Source organism: Coregonus clupeaformis, unplaced genomic scaffold, assembly GCF_020615455.1.
Source record: "Coregonus clupeaformis isolate EN_2021a unplaced genomic scaffold, ASM2061545v1 scaf0066, whole genome shotgun sequence".
Taxonomy (NCBI): Eukaryota; Metazoa; Chordata; class Actinopteri; order Salmoniformes; family Salmonidae; genus Coregonus; species Coregonus clupeaformis.
In genome coordinates, this window is record NW_025533521.1 from 824,709 (window position 1) to 833,249 (window position 8,541).

Below are 8,541 nucleotides of genomic sequence, written 5' to 3' on the forward strand. Positions count from 1 at the left end.
CCGTCGCACAAAGTCAAGGGTCCGCGAAACTCCAGGGTGACAGGTAAGGGGAGACGAGGGAGCCCACTGAAGTACCTGGGAGCGAGCAGACTCAGGGACAAACATCCGGTTAGGAGGGCCCCTCCCAGGGTCAGCTTGATGATGTTGAGCCTGTCTAACAATCCCCTCGATGTCACATGTGATGACCGCAATACTGCAGGTAGGAGGCAAAATGGGTTCAGGGTTACTACCAGTCTCAACAGCCGAATGAACACGAGACAGAGCGTCAGGCTTGACGTTGCGTGACCCAGGACGGTAAGACAGAGAAAAATTGAATCTCCCAAAAAATAGTGCCCACCTGGCTTGACGGGGGTTGAGCTGCTTCGCTGACTGGAGGTAAGCCAGATTCTTATGATCCGTCCAAACGATGAAGGGTTGTTCCGCCCCCTCCAACCAATGTCGCCACTCCTCGAGAGCCAGCTTAACGGCGAGCAGTTCACGATTGCCAACATCATAATTCCTCTCTGCCTGAGAAAGTTTCCTTGAGAGAAAAGCACAGGGATGCAGTTTGTTATCTTCAGGAGAACGTTGTGACAACACCGCACCTACCCCAGTGTCGGATGCATCCACCTCCACGACAAACTGGCGGTCGGGGTCCGGCTGCATCAGAATGGGAGCCGAGGCGAAGCGATGTTTCAGTTCTTCGAACGCTGATTCGGCCCCTTCATTCCAAGCGAACGGTCGTGAGATGGAGGTGAGAGCGGTGAGTGGCGCCGCAATGCGGCTGTAGTCCTTGATGAACCTCCTATAGAAGTTCGCAAACCCCAGGAATCGTTGAAGTTGTTTGCGGGTAGAGGGGGCTGGCCAGTCCGTGACAGCAGAGATCTTAGCTGGGTCCATCCGCAACTCCCCTGAGCTATGATGTAACCCAAAAAAGAGGTCTCAGACACATGAAATTCACATTTCTCCATCTTCACAAACAGTTTGTTCTCCAACAACCTTTGCAACACCTGGCGCACATGCAGTTCATGTTCCTGGGAGGACTCTGAGAAAATCAAGATATCATCCAGATAGACAAAAACAAACCGATTCAACATGTCCCGAAGGACATCATTGACTAGTGCCTGAAAAACAGCAGGGGCATTGGACAACCCAAAAGGCATAACCAGATACTCAAAATGTCCCAAGGGTGTGTTGAAGGCAGTCTTCCATTCATCACCTTTACGAATGCGCACCAGGTGATACGCATTTCGTAGATCCAGTTTCGTAAAGATGGTAGCACCATGAAGGAGGGGAAAAGCAGAATTAATCAAAGGCAGAGAATACTTGTTCTTAATGGTGATGTTGTTAAGTCCACGGTAATCAATACAGGGTCTGAGGGTCTTATCCTTCTTAGCAACAAAAATAGAATCCCGCTCCTACAGGTGACGAGGAAGGACGCATAATACCTGCCGCCAAGGAGTCCCGAATGTAGTTCTCCATAGCCTCCGTCTCCGGCCGGGAGAGATTGTACAGGCGACTGCTGGGGGAGCGGGGCTCCTGGCTGGAGGTCAATGGCGCAGTCGTAAGGCCGGTGAGGAGGAAGAGAAGTAGCTCTGTGTTTGCAGAAAACGGATGCCAGGTCATGATACACGTCAGGAACAGCAGAAAGATCAATGGACTCCAGTGGAGGTTGAGGCACAGTACTGGCAGGAGTCTGAGCAGAACACAAACAATTCACATGACAAAATGTGCTCCATGAAACAATTCTACCTGTCACCCAATCAATGTGTGGATTGTGTCTTATGAGCCAGGGGATACCAAGGACCAGGGGGGTCTGTGGGCAGTCGATAATATGGAATTGAATGTTTCCCTCCGTAGGGAAGGCCTGAAGGGGTAGTAAGGGCAGACACTTGATTGGTGAGTAATTGAACCTGATTAAGCAGCACCTGACTGTCCTCAGCAATCGTCTTAAACAGGGTATCATGTTGGCCAAGTAAAATGCCCTGATTGGCTATGGCAGTCCAAATTTGAGTGCACTCTGGGGTGGTATCCGAGCTACTGTCTGCTGGGTTCATGTTGGTCAGATCATACTGTTATGATTTAACTGGATAGAACCCAAATGCAGACAAGTACACCAAGCCAGAGAAGGTTTAACAGGTTTATTTACAATGTTCAATAGTCCAGGTTTCCAATAATAGGGGAAGAGCAAGTCCAGGTTACAGGGAGGGTAACAGATCCAGGTCAGGGCAGGTGTGGTACCGTAATGGCCTAGTGTCCGTGGTGTGTCCAAAAGAGAGGTCCGGTAGTGGAGAGCAGGATGGTGGTGGCAGGAGTGAAGCGGAGGCAGGAGTCAGGTTCCTAATATCTGTGGCACAGGAGAAAAAGTAAATAGAACAGACCAAAAACACAAAGAGCAAAAAATAAACAGGTTGAGTCGGCAGCGAGACTAACATGGTTGTCTTGACTATGATCTGACGATGAGTGGTAAGTTTGACCGGGTCTTAAAGGCTGAGGTGATTATGGTGAATGAGCTGCAGCTGGAACCCTGACTCCCGCACACCAGACTTCACTCCTGCAATCAAGGACAGACAGAGGGGAGGGAGAGAGCAGAGAGAGAGCTACCTAGCAGCAGTAGGCCTAACAGATACATCCTGCCAGCCTGTGAAAATAATATTGTCCTTGGATAAACTGAAGATACACATCTACACATATATGAACAATAAAAGCAACATTTGCAATTCTTTCTTTAGTTAATATCCACAAACTAGCTAAATCTTAAGTATGGAATTACTAAAGCCAGCCTGTGAATGATCATATGTCATAATAATAAACAGAGAAACAACATCATGCAATGCCCTTAAGCTTCATTTAACATAAATTAAAGGTTCTGTCCATCAAAGTCAAATACCAGATAATAGTCAGTAACAATTGGCTGGTTCCCCCACCCAATAAGCAGTCGCTGACATCATAGCAAGTGGTCCCAAATGGTCCCCTCTCTCCAAGGTTTTCTTTGTGAATCAACACCAGGACCCTTTGGAGTTGATTCTCTATTCACCTCTGGACATCTAATCAATTTATATAACCAGATTATCACACTAATGTTACGAGAATTTCTATCTCTAATTCAACCTAAGCTTGAATCATTACCAGAGGTTGTAAGGCTCTGGTTTTAATCATCAATGATTCAAGGTCCACAACCCACAAGGATTATCTGTATCTTTATTCATGGAGAGCTCTGGCGCCCAAAACACATACATACTGTTTTATACTCCTTCCACACCAAGGCACCCTGCTCCGCCCACCTCTAGGAGGCCCCCTGTAACGATTAGTTACCGGAGTGTAACTCCAGTTCTATGAGTGGAGCGGAGCCCCATAGGGGAGCTCTGCTCCTAGTGGTTTACCCTCTGCCCTAAGGCAGCAACAGCCTGAGACAAAATTATGCACACACCTGCAGCCAATAGGAGCACAGGTGTCCCTATAAGAGGGGATGCCTCCCCTCAATCAGCCTCCCGAGATATTTATCTTCAGCGAGACTAGAGAGGGTCGGCAGGGCCTTAAGTCCTATGGGGCTCCGCTCCACTCATAGAACTGGAGTTACACTCCGGTAACTAATCTAAATCGTGGAGCTCCGCCCCATAGGGGAGCTCTGCTCCTAGTGGTTTAAGGCGGAGCGTAGCGCTCCAAAATGTACTCCCTGCCCGAGCCTAACACGTCCCATTAAAAAATGAAAAGGTCAGGCCTAGCAATGGCTGCAACCAATTCCCGCAGTACTGCAACTAAAAACCCCTACGGGCGTCACAATATACCGCGTCATCGGTTAAAGACCCGCCCCACCTAGTTCAATGGCAATGCCAATGACTAGTGGGCAGATCACCAGAATAGAAGCCATACTAATCTGTACTAGCAGATAGATGTGCCTCAATATCCTGTGACAACACTACCGACCACTTAATGGAATGACACCAAGTGTCACTCTTACATTGTGTACACGGTAGACCGCCTCACTCACTCAATGGAATCCCAGAGATTAGTGGGCAGGAACAAAACATGGGTCATACTAAACTGAACAAGCAGATAGATGACCTCACATTCTGTCAAATCAATACATGCCTCTACTGTACTGAACCTGTCAGTCAGGAGTCATGCCACAAGATATGCTTTCCTATCCAAAGCGGACCTGATGGAAACCTGTGTCCATCGTCCTGCTTTTTCCTCTCTTTCTAGCTCAAGATTCCCCTTCAGCTATGCTGAGTACAAATCGAACCAAAAAGATAGAAAGCCTATCTATCAAAAAACATGTCTTCCTAACCAAAGCGGACCTGATGGAAACCTGTGTCCATAGTCCTGCTTTTTCCTCTCTTCCTGGCTCAAGGTCTCCCTTCAGCTATGCTGAGTACAGACCGAGCCAAAGAGTTAGAAAACATATCTATCAAAAACACGTCTTCTTAACCAAAGCGGACCTGATGGAAACCTGTGTCCACAGTCCTGCTTTCCTCTCTTTCTTGCTCAAGATCTCCCTTCAGCCACGCTGAGTACAGATCGAGCCAAAGAGTTAGAAGACATATCTAAGAGATAGAAACTGATACATGGAGACGGTGTAGACCATGACACTGCTCTACAAATATCCTCTTCCCCTGTTCCTCTGAAAAGGGCAGTAGAAGCTGCTACTCCACGAGTGGAGTGAGCTCTGATACCCTGAGGCAATTGTCGCCCCGCTGCCTCGTAAGCTGTCTCAATGCCTTCACAAAGCCAATGAGACAATCGCTGTTTTGAAAGTGGTCTACCTAATGCAGCCGCACCGTGACACACAAACAGCTGAGGCGATGACCTAATCGCTGCTGTGCGCTCAACGTAACACGCCAAAGCGCGCACTGGGCACAGACAATGAAGCTTTTCCTCACTCCTCTCCTTATGAGGAGGGGGAGAAAAAGCCCACAACTCCACGGTCTGTGATCTATATGCACTGCTAACAACCTTCGGCACAAACGCCGGGTTAGGACGTAACACCGCTCTGCTCAGATCGCCATTAATGGCAAGGCAGTCGGGTCTCGTCGACAGAGCACACAAATCACTGACACGCTTAGCGGTAGTCAAAGCGAGCAACAGTGCCGTCTTCATAGACAGCATCTTGAGGGGTATTTGATTCAATGGCTCGAACGGCGACTTACATAGCGCTTCGAGTACCAAAGCCAAATCCCACTGGGGCAGCGTGGCTCTAGGCATTGGCCTAAGCCGCCGCGTTCCCAATAAGAAACGTTTCACTAGAGGGTGGCTGAACACGTTCGTTCCGCCAAAACCCTCATGACCAGCTGAAATCGCCGCTGCAAACACTCTAATGGTGGCGGGCGATTTCTGCTTATCAAACATAAACTGCAGAAAAGAGAGCACACTCTCAACCTGACAGTTCATGGGGTCCACACCTTGTGTGTCACACCATCGTGAAAAAACGTTCCATCTGCTGGTATACATCCTAGAAGTGGAACCGGCTCGTGCACCCTGTATGGTTCTGATCACTGCATCAGATAACCCACGGCGCCTCAACCTGTCCCATTCAGGAACCAAGCCTTCAGTGGTTGGCCGATTATGGGCAACTGCCCTATCGAGCCTCCCGCCTGGGTCAACGCGTCCCGTCGATGTGGAATTGGCCAAGGTGGCGCAATCAACATCTGACTCATCTCCGCAAACCACGGAGCCCCTGGTCGATCGGGGGCTATCAATATTATCGACAGCCCTCCTGATCTCACCCTGGCTAGCAGTGGGAGAATGCAAGACAGCGGAGGGAATGCATACAGAAGAACTTTCGGCCACGGGTAGTGCGCGAATGCGTCTCTTCCCAGTGGTGGTTCGTCCTGTTCCCTCAGGGAGAACCATAGGGGACATTGCGCGTTCACGCGTGACGCGAATAGATCCACCTCGGCTCTCCCGAACTGTTCCCAAATTTGGAGAACAATGTCCGGATGCAGACACCACTCGTCGTCTCGAGGACCCCCTCTTGACATGAGGTCTGCCCTACGTTCAAGTAGCCCGGAATGTGTGCTGCTCTCAACGAGCGAAGGTGCTTGTGAGCCCACAGCCACAATTCCTCTGCCGCCCGGTGGAGAACAGGAGACCTGACTCCTCCCTGCCGATTTATGTGAGCTACTGTGGTCCGGTTGTCTGACCAGACCAGCACATCGCGACCCCGAAGGGTAGACGCGAAGTGGGTCAGAACCAGTCGAACCGTTTCCAACTCCAAGAGGTTTATGTGACGACTCGATTGAGGCCACACACCTCCTATCGCTTGAGTCTGACATGTCCCTCCCCATCCAGTCAGAGAGGCATCTGTAAACACTGGAATGTAGGATGACACCTTGCCCATCGGGACTCCGTGCGTGAGAACGCTCGGATTCCTCCAATAGTCCAGGTCTGCTCTTAGCGAGAGAGGAACCACCACCAACCAATGACGTTGACGCACTGGGTCTAGTCTTAGTTGGGCGAACCATCGCTGTATTCTGCGCATGTGCAGAAGTCCCAGCGGAACCACAGAGTGGGCTGACGACATGAGACCCAAAAGCGACATGATCGACAGCGCCGTCACCGTGTGATTCGGACGACACTTCCTCAGGGCTAGCAAAAATGCTACCCTTCGAGGGTCCGAAATTCGAGCCCTCATCATTACAGTGTCTAGCTGTAACCCCAGGTAGACAATCTGATGACTGGGCCAGGGCGCGCTCTTTTTCCAATTCACAGCGAACCCCAGACGTGTGAGATGAATCACTGTCTGTGTCGTGTGAGTGAACGCCAGCTCTGCTGACGGGGCGAGAACCAGCAGGTCATCTAGGTAGGCTAATAGCTGTATCCCCTGACGACGCAACGGTTCCAATGGCGCCTCCACACATTTGGAAAACGTTCGAGGTGCCAGGGCGTACCCGAATGGCATCCTCGTGAACTCGTACGCCACCCCTTGAAAGGCGAACCGCAGAAACTTCCTGTGACGCGATTGTATCGGCACATGGAAGTACGCGTCCTTTAGGTCTATGCTTGTACAAAAGTCTCCTTTCTGGACACATTCCAGTAGACGTTTTGTCGTCAGCATTCGGAAGGGCCATTTGGTTATGCTCTCGTTGAGAATGCGTAAATCCAAAATCGGCCTCACTCCCCCCGTCTTTTTGGGCACTAGGAAATAAGGCAAATATAGCCCCTTGTTCCTTTGCTCCCGGGGAACTACTGTGACCGCCTCCTTCGCCAAAAGTTCCGTAATCTCTGACATCAGAGCGGCCACTTTGTCTGGCGTTTTCATCACCGTCTCCACCACTACCCTGAACGGGGGTGGGGTTCGATGGAATTGGAGGGCATAACCCTTCTGCAACGTCTGTTCTAGCCAGCGTGAGAGGGTACAGCTTCGCTGCCACTGCCAGCAATGCAGAGAAAGCGGGCGCGCGCGAAGCTGTGGTGCATTCAGTAGGAAGGACCTGTATTCCTCTATGGCCCTTGCCGCCGCTATTCCCCAGCACTGGGTTGGTGGAATAGCCCAAGGCGGGCCCCCCTCGAAAGGGAGAGGAAACATCAGCACGTTCTGAGAGAATCGGAGGCCTTGATACGTTAGTTATGTCTGTAACTCTAGTATTCCGGCCCTCCGTGAACGTAGCACGGGCTTGAGCTGCACTGACTGAGGTATTAACCTGAGACAGAGCGCCTTCCCCGGATAGCAATTGCGTCATCATGCCATTGTCTGACCGAGACTGCTGCTTGCCATGAGAGCCGTCCACTACAGTACTCATCAGAGTCTGGAAAGTGTGGTCTCTAACTGGTACCACAAGGTGGCGCCACAATACCTCTTTTTCACTAGTCTCATGAGATTGCTCAACTGCACACTCTAGGTGTGGTGAGCTGTACTCAGAGTAGTGGGTATTGTTACGTTCTGAATTAACCGGAGGCGCCAATACATTGGTTACACCTGTAACTCTAGTATTTCGGCCCTCCGTGAACGTCGCACGGGTCTGAACTGCGCTGGCTGAGGCATTAGCCTGAAGCAAGGCGTCATTCCCAGCTAGCGGCTGCGTCTTCATGTCATACTTAGACTGAGACAGCTGCCTGCTATGTGAGACCTTTACTACAGAGCTCCTAGGAGTCTGTAGTGTAAGATCTTTATTAAGTGAGCTAAGGCTACGCCTTGCTGCCCTTTTCTCCTTTCTCTCCTGTGTGTGTTCAACTACGCACCTTCGGTGGGTTGAACTACACTCAGGATGGTGGGAGAAAATCATGGGGCGTGAAGTACTCTGAACGTTTTGCAACGTGTCATGGAAAAGGGGCTCTTTTGTGACAATGTCAGTGGGAGCCAACTCTTTATTCACACAACAATCATTTCCCTCCATGCCCTGAACAATAGGGTGGGGGGGAACAGTGGGCTCTGTCGCGTCCAGCGCCGAGCCGTCATCCGTCCTCTCCCCCTCGTCCCGTCATTGGCGCCGTCTTTTCTGGCTGACCTTCTGGTGTTGCCAGGACGGTTTCATGACGACCTCCCTCGCCGGCGGAATCGTCGCAACCACTGCCGTCGCTGGGGGGGCCGAGCCCGCTCACCTGCTGTCAGTGGTCGGCGTC